A 14179-nucleotide genomic window follows, 5' to 3' on the forward strand; every position below is an offset into this window, starting at 1 on the left:
AGGCATGTTAATATCAATAAACCATTGGCCACACTAATCCAAAAGAAAGGAGAGAAAGCTCAAATTAATAAAATTATGAATGAAAAGGGAGAGATCACAACTAACACCAAGGAAATAGAAACAATCATCAGAAGTTATTATCAACAGTTATATGCCAGTAAGTAAAGCAACTTAGATGAAATGGATGCATTCCTGGAAAACTATAAACTCCCAAAATTGAACCAGGAAGAAATAGACAACCTGAATAGACTGATATCTAGTAACAAGTTTGAAGCAGTGATCAAAAACCTCCCAAAAAACAAGAGCCCAGGACCTGATGGATTCCCTGGGGAATTCTACCAAACTATTAGAGAAGAAATAACACCTATTCTCCTGAAGCTGTTTCAAAAATTGAAGCAGAAGGAAAACTTCCAGACTCTTTTTATGAAGTCAGCATTACCCTGATCCCCAAACCAGGCAAAGACCCTACCAAAAAGGAGAATTTCAGACCAATGTCCCTGATGAATATGGATGCTAAGATTCTCAACAAGATCCTAGCAAACAGGATCCAACAGCACATTAAAAAGATTATCCACCATGACCAGGTGGGATTCATCCCTAGGTTACAAGGATGGTTCAACATTCACAAATCAATCAATGTGATAGAACGAATCAATAAGAGAAGAGAGAAGAACCACGTGGTCCTCTCAATTGATGCAGAAAAAGCATTTGACAAAATCCAGCATCCATTCCTGATTAAAATGCTTCAAAGTATAGGGATAGAGGGAACATTCCTGAACTTCATAAAATCCATCTATGAAAAACCCACAGCAAATATCATCCTCAATGGGAAAAAGCTTGCAGTCTTCCCATTGAGATCAGGAACATGACAAGGATGCCCACTCTCACCACTCTTGTTCAACATAGTATTAGAAATCCTAGCAACATCAATCAGACAACAAAGGGAAATAAAAGGTATCCAAATTGGCAATGAAGAAGTCAAACTCTCTCTCTCTTTGCAGATGAACTGATATTTTATATGGAAAACCCAAAAGACTCCACCCCCAAACTACCAGAACTCATACAGCAATTCAGTGATGTGGCAGGATACAAAGTCAATGTACAGAAATCAGTGGCTTTCTTATACACTAACAATGAAAATACAGAAAGGGAAATTAGAGAAACAATTCCATTTACTATAGCAACAAGAACTATAAGATACCTGGGAATAAACCTAACCAAAGTGGTAAAGGATCTGTACTCAAGTAACTACAGAACACTCATGAAAGAAATTGAAGAAGACACAAAAAGATGGAAGACCAGTCCATGCTCTTGGATTGGAAGAATAAACATTGTTAAAATGTCTATACTGCCTAGAGCTATCTATACCTTTAATGCCATTCCAATCAAAATTCCACCAGTATTTTTCAAAGAGCTGGAGCAAATAATCCTGAAATCTGTATGGAATCAGAGACCCCGAATTGCTAAGGAAATGTTGAAAAAGAAAAACAAAACTGGGGGCATCACATTACCTGATTTCAAGCTTTACTACAAAGCTATGATCACCAAAACAACATGGTACTGGCATAAAAACAAACACATAGACCAGTGGAACAGAGTAGAGAGCCCAGATATGGACCCTCAACTCTATGGTCAAATAATCTTTGACAAAACAGGAAAAAATATACAGTAGAAAAAAGACAGTCTCTTCAATAAATGGTGCTGGGAAAACTGGACAGCTATATGTAGAAGAATGAAACTTGACCATTCTCTTACACTGTACACAAAGATAAACTCAAAATGGAAAAAGACCTCAACGTGAGACAGGAATCCATCAGAATCCTAGAGGAGAACATAGGCAGCAATCTCTTTGATGTCAGCCACAGAAACTTCTTTCAAGATATGTCTCCAAAGGCAAAGGAAACAAAAGCGAAGATGAACTTTTGGGACTTCATCAAAATCAAAAGCTTCTGCACAGCCAAGGAAACAGTCAACCAAACAAAGAGGCAACCCACGGAATGGGAGAAGATATTTGCAAATGACAGTACAGACTAAAGGTTGATATCCAGGATCTATAAAGAACTTCTCAAACTCAACACACACAAAACAGATAATCATGTCAAAAAATGGGCAGAAGACATGAACACACACTTCTCCAATGAAGACATACAAATGGCTATCAAACACATGAAAAAATGTTTATCATCAGTAGCCATCAGGGAGAATCAAATTAAAACCACATTGAGATACCACCTCACAGCAGTTAGAATGGCCAAAATTAGCAAGACAGGAAACAACATGTGTTGGAGGGGATGTAGAGAAAGGGGAACCCTCTGACACTGTTGGTGGGAATGCAAGTTGGTGCAGCCACTTTGGAAAACAGTGTGGAGATTCCTCAAGAAATTAAAAATAGAGCTTCCCTATGACCCTGCCATTGCACTACTGGGTATTTACCCCAAAGATACAGATGGAGTAAAAAGAAGGGCCATCTGTACCCCAATGTTTATAGCAGCAATGGCCACGGTCGCCAAACTGTGGAAAGAACCAAGATGCCCTTCAACGGACGAATGGATAAGGAAGATGTGGTCCATATACACTATGGAGTATTATGCCTCCATCAGAAAGGATGAATACCCAACTTTTGTAGCAACATGGACGGGACTGGAAGAGATTATGCTGAGTGAAATAAGTCAATCAGAGAGAGTCAATTATCATATGGTTTCACTTATTTGTGGAGCATAACAAATAACATGGAGATGGAGAGTTGAAGGGAGTTGAGGGAAATTGGAGGGGGAGATGAACCATGAGAGACTATGGACTCTGAAAAACAATCTGAGGGTTTTAAAGGGGCGGGGGGGGGTGGTTGGTTGGGGGAGCCAGGTGGTGGGTATTAAGGAGGGCAGGTATTGCGTGGAGCACTTGGTGTGGTGCATAAACAATGAATTCTGTTAGCTGAAAAGAAATTTAAAAAAGAAAAAAGAATAAAAATAATAATGTCATGATCTTTCATGTTTAAAGAAAATAAAGAATAAACCTCATAATCTTAAAAAAAAAAAAAGATTTATGATTATCCTGAAAGAGCAAGCAGGAGCGAAGAAAAGCACTTTTTCTCTGAGTGCTGCCCTCCTTGCCTTCTCCTCTCCTTCCCATCGAAGTCTGGAGAAATCTTCCATCCATTGGTGCAGGGATTGCTGGCCATTCCTGGCAACCGTGTCCAAACAGACCCCAAACCCCGGGCTTAGCTAACAAAGCAGCTCTAAAAAATACGCCCTGTTTTTTGAGTCACTCCATCTCAAAAATATGTTTGACCAGACAGAAGAAAGAATTAGGAAACACGAAGAGGACAGAGAAGAATTACAATGAAAAGACTGGAAAGACAAAGAATGAAGAAAACTGAACATAGCCTCAGAGACTTGGAGGAAATGTCCAGCGTGCCAACGTAAGTGCAAGGAGAGGAAAGGGCAGAGAAGAATCTTTGAAGAACTTATGACTCAGATCTTCCCAAAGTTGATGGAAAACACTAATCTTCACATCCACGACGCTCAACAAACAGGCAGGATCAACGCGAAGGGATTTAAAGCTACACGGATCATAGTTAAATCACCGAAACATACATTTTAGGGTCCTTTGCTTTCTGGGAAGGGTGCTTTCGGTATTTTGAGGAGGATTGCATTGCCTCTGTCGACGGTGTTGGGGGGTAGGGACATTTAATGATACGTATCCTTCCAGTCCACAAACATGAGATGTGTTTCCATTTGTGTGTGTCTTCTTGGGCTTCCTTCAGCAAAGTCTTATAGTTTACCTTGTGTAGGTCCTTCACTTCCTCGGTTACATTACAGAGATTTCATTGGTTTTGTTGCTCCTCTGAATGAGATACCTGTATTTCTTTTTCAGATATTTCATTATTAGTGTAAAGGAACGAAACCTTTCTATATATTGATTGTGTATCCTACAACTTTACTCTGATTATGGATTAGTTTCAATAGTTTTTTGATGGGTTTGTTGGGATTTTCTATATATAAAGCCATTTCATCTGCAAGTGGTGGCTATTTTACTTCCACTTTCTGACTTGGATGCCATTTATTTCTTTGTCTTGCCTAAAGGCTCTAGCTAGGGCTTTTAGTAGGGAAAGAGTGTTGAGAATGGGCATTCATGTCTTGTTCCTGATCTTGGAGGAAAACCTTGAAATCTTTCACTATTGAACATGATATATGCTGTGGCTCCTCATAGATAGTCTTTATTATGTTTAGCTGTATTCCACACTCTGTCTGTTTAGGGTTTTAAATATGAAAGGATGTTGTGTGTTTTCATTTGCATTTTCAGTGTCTGTTGAGATAATCATGGTATATTATCTTTTTTAAAATTTTTTAAAAATTTTTAATTTTTTATTTCTTTTCAGCGTAACAGTATTCATTGTTTTTGCACCGCACCCAGTGCTCCACGCAATCTGTGCCCTCTCTAATACCCACCACCTGGTTCCCCCAACCTCCCACCCCCCGCCCCTTCAAAACCCTCAGATTGTTTTTCAGAGTCCATAGTCTCTCATATTATCTTTGATTCTATTGGTATATGACATTTACTGAGTTGTGTGTGTTGAATGAAACTTGCATTGTAGAGATAAATCTCACTTGGTCCAGCGGTCTGCTACTGCAAGGTATTACTGAATTTGGTTTGCTTTCTTGGGGAGAATTTTTGCATCACGTCAGGGTTATTGGTCTATAGCTTTTTGTTTGTTTGCTTTTAATTTGTATCAATTAACCAACATAGAGTACACCATTAGTTTCAGATGTAGAGTTCAGTGATTCATCACTTGCATGTAACACCCAGTGCTCATCACATCACGTTCCCTCCTTAATGCCCATCACCCAGTTACCCAATTGCCCCACGTACCTCCCTTCCAGAAATCCTCAGTTTGTTCCCTATAGTTGTGACTCTCTCATGGTTTGTCTCCCACTCTGATTTCTTCCCATTTACCTTTCCCTCCTTTCCCCTATGATCCTCTGCACTGCTTACAAATACCAAAAACCCCACAAATAGCCACAGATACCAAAGAGTGTATGGGAGACAAAACTTGAACAAGGGGCCATCAAAGGGAATAAGGTTTCCAGGTTTCTGTTTATTTTGTGCCTTTTGTTTCTGCAACAGCCCTTCCCGTTGTGGGGCTGTGCTTATATCTCACGGAACGTGTTTGAGATCCCTGGCTTCTTCCCACCCTGATAGCTTGTGACAAACAGAAATGCATCCACATATTTCCAGGCCACACTCAGAACCAGTTTCCTAGCTCACCTGGGGTCTTGGGGAGCAAGGACCCTGGCTCAACACCCATCCCACCAAGCACTGTCCTCGGTGGGCTCTGCTTCTGTTCTGCCATCAGGTCACCAGGTTGCTTTAATTGAAGTCATTTCATAGGATGCTTTCTTTTGGGATCCTCTGAGGACAGAGACTGAGATTCTCATGGGGACTGGAAAGGGCCCTCAGGAACACCACCTGTGAGGGAGTGTTGGCAGCTACTCTGGGTAGAGGAGGAACTGAACTGCAATGACAGAGGAGTAAGACCCACAAGTGATCAAACAGGGAGCTAAGGAGCTGGGCTGCCCTTCAAGTTGCTTTAACTTGAGGCAGTTTTGCTGCTAGAGTTGCAGTACAGGGCCTCAGCTGTGGCCCCACAGCAGAAGGACACACCACCTGCACTGCTACATGGTTTGTTTGTTCTTGGATTCACTTTTTTGATGAAATAAAGGCAAAGGGAAGATTAGGAGCATTTGTCTGAGTCTATTCAGGCTGCCATCACAGGAGGGCAGACGGGTGGCTTATAACAGCAGACATATACTTCTCACAGTTCTTGGACCGGAAAGTCCAAGGCAATGCCACCAGGATTTCTTGTCTGGAGAGAATCCCCTTCCTTCCTTGTCTTCTCACTGTGATCTCACATGGCAGAAGTGGCAAGGGAGCGCAAGGCAGCTTTGACAGGGGCACTAATCCCCTCCCAGAGACCACTTCCTCACATCATCACCACGGAGCTCATGATTTCAACATATGAATTTCTGGGAAACACAAACATCAGCCCATGGCAGTATACTTCTCCCCTATAATTTTGTTTGTGTGACAGGAGGACAAGGTGGAATGGGAAATCTGGGGATATTTGGAGACAAGGACCCATGAACAGCTGCAGTGTTAACTCATCAATTTGAATATGTTTATTAGTTGTCATTTTTAAGTAAATTTTTCATGTTCAGGAAGTATTATAATCCTCACCTTTGAAATGAGGAAACTGAGGATCAGAGGCTAAGAGCATGATTTCCCAGGCTCCCAGTTAGGAGGAAGAACTATTATCCCAGTTCTCATGCTTTCCACTTGAATCATCTCACATGTTTTCATGCTATGCAAGACATTAACTTTCAGTGGTGAACTAAAATATGAAGTATTAAACATTAAATCTTTGTTTTTATCCTCTGGTGTTCTAGCTCCTAGGGCTGGGCAATGTGTGTTGGATCATGATCAAAGGAGCACCAAGGTCAGAGAGAATCCCAAGCTCCTTTTATCAAACGTACAGAGGGATGTGTCTATCTCAAAAGGATCCTCCAAATTAGCTCATAACGACAAGGAAAAGGACAGATATTAATGCATACCTTTGAGAACGTACCAAACACTCACTTTTATGATAATTTTCAAGGGTGTAACATCAACATTTACCTTTTAAAACAAATACCTTTAGTAACAGATGGTAATGTTCAAAGGTCTTTTAATAAATACAGATGGATCTGTCTGACCATTAAGAATGTTTAAATGTCAGAAGATAGATCCAAATTAATGTAAAGAAGTTTTTTAAAAAACATTTTCCCAAATATATAGGTGGAAAATATCCTAGAGCCACACCTCTCAACACTCTGAGTTCCACAAGAATCATTCTATTAACAATTTCAGGAAACTTAAAGTATAAATCATTTTATTTTATTTTTTTAATTTAATTTTTTAATGTTCCAAGATCCGTTGTTTATGCACCACACCCAGTGCTCCATGCAATACATGCCCTCCTTAATACCCACCACCAGGTTTGCCCATCCCTCCACATCCCTCCCCTCCAAAACACTCAGGTTGTTTCTCAGAGTCCACAGTCTCTCATAAACGTCTCCCCCTCCGATTTCCCCCAATTCACTTTTCCAAATCATTTTAATTTAATGATTATACTGAATTGAGATATGTTTGAAGTGGTATGGTCCAACTCATACCAGTTATTTTATTAGCCCACAGTCCAGTAATTTCTAGGCTTTGAATTGCTTTGGCTTAACTCTCTGCTTAGGGCCATAAGATGGCTTCATCTTCTTCGTCCCCTGAGCACCGTCCTTTACACAAAGAAGGCCCCCTTACCTACAACTCCACATGGTTCCACCTCTAGAGATATCTATCTGGTATTCTTAAGATGGAGGCCAGGGAACACTGAAAGCATTTTGGCTCTACCAAAGACTACAGTACTGTGAGTGAGGTACTGATCTTGGGTGCACAATTGAAGGAGAGACCAAATTCAGTTATTAGGATGAATAATATTGTAATGCAGTAGTAAAAATATTTAAATTAACAAAACCTATGACAGATAAAATGTCCAAAGTTTAAAATATTACTGATTTTTCCTTTTACCTCAGGTGTCAAGGTGACATTGCACAGCACTGTTATTTAAAACTTAATTTCATTGTTTTTGTACCACACCCAGTGCTCCATGCAATCCGTGCCCTCTCTACTACTCACCACCTGGTTCTCCCAACCTCCCACCCCCCACCTCTTCAAACCCTTCAGATTGTTTTTCAGAGTCCATAGTCTCTCATTGTTCACCTCCCATGGAGCACTGGGTGTGGTACAAAAACAATGAATACTGTTATGTTGAAAACAAATAAAAAAAGTTTATTAAAAAAAAAGTAAGCAAAATTTATAGAAAGCTACTTGAAAAGAGGATTCTAATAAAATATATTTGAAGGGAGATCAAACATATATTTTGAAAAGAAGGGAACTCACATAGCAGCAATGGCCACAGTCGCCAAACTGTGGAAAAAACCAAGATGCCCTTCAATGGACGAATGGATAAAGAAGATATGATCCATATATACAGTGGAGTATTACGCCTCCGTCAGAAAGGATGAATACCCAACTTTTGCATCAACTTGGACGGGACTGAAAGAGATTATACTGAGTGAAATAAGTCAAGCAGAGAGACTCAATTATCATATGGTTTCACTTGTGGAGCATAAGGAATAACACACAAGACATTAGGAGATAGAGAGGAGAAGTGAGTTGGGGGGAATGGGAGGGGAAGACAAACCATGAGAGACTGTGGACTCTGAGGAACAAACTGAGGGTTTTGCAGGGGAGGGAGATGGGGGGTTAGGTGAGCCTGGCTATGGTACATAAACAATAAATTTTGGAACACTGAAAAAAATTAAAAAAAAAAAACTTAAGTTCAAATACCTCTAAAATATTCTTATTTACTCTCAACATATTTTTAAAATTTAAATTCAGTCAATTAACATATGATGTATTATTAGTTTCAGAGGTAGATAGAGTTCAGTGATTCTTCAGTCTTATATATAACCCGGTCCTCCTCAATGTCCATCACCTAGTTACCCCATCCTCCCAAACTCTTCCCCTCCAGCAACCCTCAGTTTGTTTCTTTCAATTAGGAGTGTCTTCTAGCTTGTTTTTTTTAAAAATATTTTTATTTATTTAATTGATCCAGAGAAAGACACAGTGAGAGAGGGAACACAAGCAGGGGGCGTGGGAGAGGGAGAAGCTTCCTCTGCAGGAAGCCTGATGCGGGGCTCAATCCCAGACCTGAACCAGAGGCAGACGCTTAGTGACTGAGCCACCCAGGCACCCCAGGAATGTCTTCTAGTTTGTCTCTCTCTGTGATTTTGTTTTATTTTCTTTCCTCCCTTCCCCTATGATCCTCTGCCTTGTTTCTTAAATTCTGCATATCAGTGAGATCATATTTGATATTTGATATTTGTCTTTCTCTGATTGATTTATTTCACTTAGCACAATACCCTCTAGTTCCATCCACATCTTTGCAACTGTCAAGATTTCATTTTTTATGGCTGAGTAGTATTCGTGTGTGTGTGTGTGTGTGTGTGTGTGTGTGTGTGTGTGTGTGTATAAAACCTCCTCTTTATCCATTCATCTGTCAATGTGCATCTGGGCACTTTCCATAGTTTGGTTATTGTGAACATAGCTGCTATAAACATTGGGGTGTGTGTGTCCCTTTGAATCACTATTTTTGTATCCTTTGGGTAAATACCTAATAGGGCAATTGCTGGGTCATACCCTAGCTCTATTTTCAACTTTTGGAGGAACCTCCATGCTGTTTTTCAGAGTGGCTGCTCCAGCTTGCATTTCCACCAACAGTGTAGGATGGTTCCCCTTTCTCCCCATCCTCGCCACCATCTGTCATTTCCTGACTTGTTAATTTTAGCCATTTTGGCTGCTGTGTTGTGGTTTCTCATTGTGGTTTTGATTTGTATTTTCCTGATGCTGAGTACTGTAGAGCACTTTTTCATGTGTCTGATGGCCATTTGTATGTCGTCTTTGGAGAAATGTCTGTGCCTGTCTTTTGCCCATTTCTTGGTTTGATTATTTGTTTTTGAGGTGTTGAGTTTGATAAGTTTTTTTTTTTTTTTGATGGATGAAAATGGGTATGCTAATAAGCTTTATTTTGCTTTTTTTTTAAATTTTTTATTTCTTTTCAGCGTAACAGTATTCATTGTTTTTGCACCATACCCAGTGCTCCATGCAATCCGTGCGTGCATTTTTTAATTTTTTTATGTTTTATTTTATAAAATTTTTTTCAGTGCTCCAAGATTCATTGCTTATGCAACACACCCAGTGCTCCATGAATACGTGCCCTCTTTAATACCCACCACCAGGCTCACCTAACCCCCCATCTCCTCCCCTCCAAAACCCTCAGTTTGTTTCTCAGAGTCCATGGTCTCTCATGGTTTGTCTCCCACCTCCAATTTACCCCAATTCAATTTCTTTTCTTTTTTTTTTTTGTTAAAGATTCTATATATGTATTTGAGAGTGGGAGAGGGAGAGCAGTGGGAGGGGCAGTGGAATAAATAGAATCACTGCTGAGCAGGGAGCCTGATGGGATATGAGGCTAGATCCCAGGCCCCTGGGATAATGACCCAAGACAAGAAAGAAGCTTAACCACTCAGGCACCATCCCTGATAAGTTCTTAATAGATTTTGGATACTTTATCTGATAAGACATTTGCAAATATCTTCTCCCACTCTCTTGGTTGTCTTTTGGTTTTGTTCACTATTTCCTTTGCTATGCTAAAGCTTTTTATCTGGATGGTGTCCCAATAATTCACTTTTCTCTTTGTTTCCCTTCCCTTTGGAGACGTGTCTAGCAAGAACTTGCTGTGGCCCAGGTCACAGCGGGTTGCTGCCTGTGTTCTCCTCTAGGATTTTGATGGATTCCTGTCTTACATTTAAGTCTTTCATTCATTCTGAGTTTGTCTTTGTGTATGGTGTAAGAAGGTGGTCCAGTTTCATTCTTCTGCATATGGTAATCCAATTTTCCCCACACCAGTTTCTGAAGGGACTGTCTTTTTTCCATTGGATCTTCTTTTCTGCTTTGTCAAATATCAGTTGACCATAGAATTGAGGGTCCATTTCCAGGTCCCCTATTCTTGTCCATTAATCTATGTATCCATTTTTGTGCCAGTACCATACTGATTTTGCTCATTCTTTAAAAAGTGTTGTGTTGGTGGGAATGCAAGCTGGTGCAACCACTCTGGAAAACAGCATGGAGGTTCCTCAAAATGTTGAAAATAGAACTACCCTATGACCCAGCAATTGCACTGCTGGGTATTTACCCTAAAGATACAAACGTAGTGATCCAAAGGGGCACGTGCACCCGAATGTTTATAGCAGCAATGTCTACAATAGCCAAACTATGGAAAGAACCTAGATGTCCATCAACAGACGCATGGATAAAGAAGATGTGGTATATATATACAATGGAATACTATGCAGCCATCAAAAGAAATGAAATCTTGCCATTTGCAACAACGTGGATGGAACTAGAGGGTATCATGCTTAGCGAAATAAGTCAGTCGGAGAAAGACAACTATCATATGATCTCCCTGATATGAGGGAGAGGAGATGCAACATGGGGGGTTAATGTGGTAGGAGAAGAGTAAATGAAACAAGTTGGGATTGGGAGGGAGACAAACCATAAGTGACTCTTAATCTCACAAAACAAACTGAGGGTTGCTGGGCAGAAGGGGGTTGGGAGAGGGGGGGGTTATGGACATTGGGTAGGGTATGTGCTATGGTGAGTGCTGTGAAGTGTGTAAACGTGGAGATTCACAGACCTGTACCCCTGGGGGGGAAAAATATATATATATATATATATATATATATATATATATATATATATATATTTATAAAAAAAAAAATTAAAAAAAAAAAAAGTTTTTTGTCTATCTTCTTACTATTGAGTGTAAGAGTTTCACATGTGAGGACCTAGATAATTTTCTAAGTATACATGCTTAACAATCCCATGATATGGCTGGATTATTTCCATTTGGTCCTTCAAATTGTGTTTCTACCATTCTCTACTCTGCTGTTTACTTGGAGCTAGCCATTATATCAATGGGAAGCCTTACCTTCTGGCTTCTGTTTTAATTTTATCAAGGGCCTTGGATGGAGGTTTGAGGGAGGTAGGAAGGAGAAATGAGAGTGCTTACTCCTGGTTCCCCTCTTGGAATATCTCAGAGGGCTAACTGTGTCCCCGAGTCCTGTCAGGAAAACTACACACAGCTATCTGGGTTCCCTTTACAGATATTTTGTCTTTTCCCAATTAGTCTTGAGTACCCTTGTGATTTCCTTGCCACCAACCCACATCAGCATGGAAAATGTCTTTATTAATGAGACTTCATCAATCTGAGGGTGTCATCTAGTTCCTGTGGGGGAAAGCATAATATGTGCTCTTATAATTCCAATTTAAAAAAGCATTATTTGTAATTCTTACTAAGAAACTTGGGGCTAAGAATAGGTGACCCAAGATCCAGTGACTTGCAGAAATGGAATTCAAACACAGTCCTCATGCTTAATCATCACACTGGACAGCAATACAAAACATGTTGGAATTAGAGCTGAATAATATATGATGGATTGCTTTAACTATAATAATTCTTAAGATTTTCAAGAGACATGGACTGATATAGAATCTTTGTGGGAAGATATTTTATACATTTGTGATCTTGATTAGAAGACAATTAATACAACAACTGAATTATTTATTTCTTATGAATAAGTATTTACTAGCTGCTCATTTTGTGTTAGACCCTGAGGTTATTTGGGAACATGAAACTAGTTTCTGCCTTCAAGGAAATTAAAACCTACACCCCAAATAATTTTGTAATCATTGAACAATAAATCAGACAAGTAGGTAGAAGAAAACTAGTGAAAAAATTAAGCCAAGTGATAACTAAGGTATCAAGTTGTGGGGTTGTTCTCATTTATTGCTAGAAAATTTGGACATACGGCTTTGGGATAGTACTAAGAACTGATTTCAAGAACAGCTAGATTTAGAATTGTGTACCTGGTCCTACCATATATTTTAATTCCCAACATTTTATAGTTTTGGAGATTGAGATTTAGATAGCTTAGATAACCTGCCATACAATTAGTAATTCATAGAACTGAAATTAGACCAGGGCTATTCCTCACATGAAGCCTAAGTGGTTTTCATCTACTACATAATTTCTAGTCCTGGACACACACATCCAAGGGAGAACTTTGTACCCAGTACCCTCAAGTTCTACCTCTTTCTTTGTCTTACATGCACGTCTTCCTGACCAGCTGATGGGAAGAAAGGTAGCTCCTCCAAATTATCAATTAATGTTCTTTGCATTTTAATATGCTTTTATACAAAAACATGTAGATTTAGCTAAAACACTAATACAACTAATGAGAAAATTCAGTAAGATGGCTGAAAATAAAATATACAAAATTAATTGATTACTTTACATGGGCTCATGTCAATTTGTGTTGTCTCAGCAGTGGTCACTAAAAAAATGGACAGAATTAGACACATGATTTACTGGGGATGTATCTGTGAAGAGGAGAGAGAGCAGGAGCTGGTGAGAAGTTCCTTCAGACAGTAGCACAATTCTGATACCTGTGCCAGGAGAAAGGAAAAGAAGGATAAGAAGGGCCTCAAACTTTCATGAAGTTCTGAGAAATTCTTGACAAGGCCAATGTGAGGGCCAGGGACAAGATTTTCTATGACAGGAGCCCTATGTCAGGAAGAAATGGCCTGGAACTAATACCACTTCCAGACACAGTCATTTCCTTGAAGTGACTGGGCGGGGTGGGGGGGGGTTCCGGGGGCGGGGGTAGGGGGGATGTGACTTCAGTACTGAAGCTGAGGCAGATCCAAAGCTATAAACTGAAGGCCTTCAACCAACTAGCATCTTCACAATAGGTTCTCCTGAAGAGCAACTAGAGAGGTGCACTTCTAAGGTTGAGAGAAAGCAACACCAGTTAGAAATAGAAAAGGGGAAGAAAACCCCCAAGAGATGTGAAAACTGTAAGATACCTACATAAGAAATTTAACAAAAATTCTACAAAAACTTCCTAAAAAAGAATTGGAAAAGAAGAAAAACATGCCTGAAGTGTACTTCCTGTAGTGAGATGTACTTCCTGTAGAAAGAAAAATAAGATAAAAAAGATGTTAACATTTTTTATATTTGCATATGCATTTCACTTAATGAGATGTACTTCCTGTAGAGAGATAAATAAGATTAAAAAGGATGTTAACATTTTTTATATTTGCACATACATTTCACTTAATGACAATCAAAAGCTCAATAAACTTTTTGAAAAACTGAATGTAAAGTAAACATTGAAAACATGTGTATAAGACTATTCAAGGACATTTTCAAAAATAGTGATGTAGAGAATAAGCAACATATCTTACTATATATTTAAAATATTATAAAATGAGTAATATCAATATAGTGTAGCACTAGTACAAAAATAGGTGGAAGTATAAAAATGAGTCTATATATAAGAAAATAATACGTGTTTTCAACTCATAGGTGGATTTACTCATAAAATGATTGAATACTTGGTGTTGTGAAAGAAAATTAAATCATACACATTATCAATTATGAAACTAATATTCCTGATAAACTACATAT

Source organism: Lontra canadensis, unplaced genomic scaffold, assembly GCF_010015895.1.
Source record: "Lontra canadensis isolate GAN:19392208 unplaced genomic scaffold, GSC_riverotter_1.0 scaffold23, whole genome shotgun sequence".
Lineage (NCBI taxonomy): Eukaryota > Metazoa > Chordata > Mammalia > Carnivora > Mustelidae > Lontra > Lontra canadensis.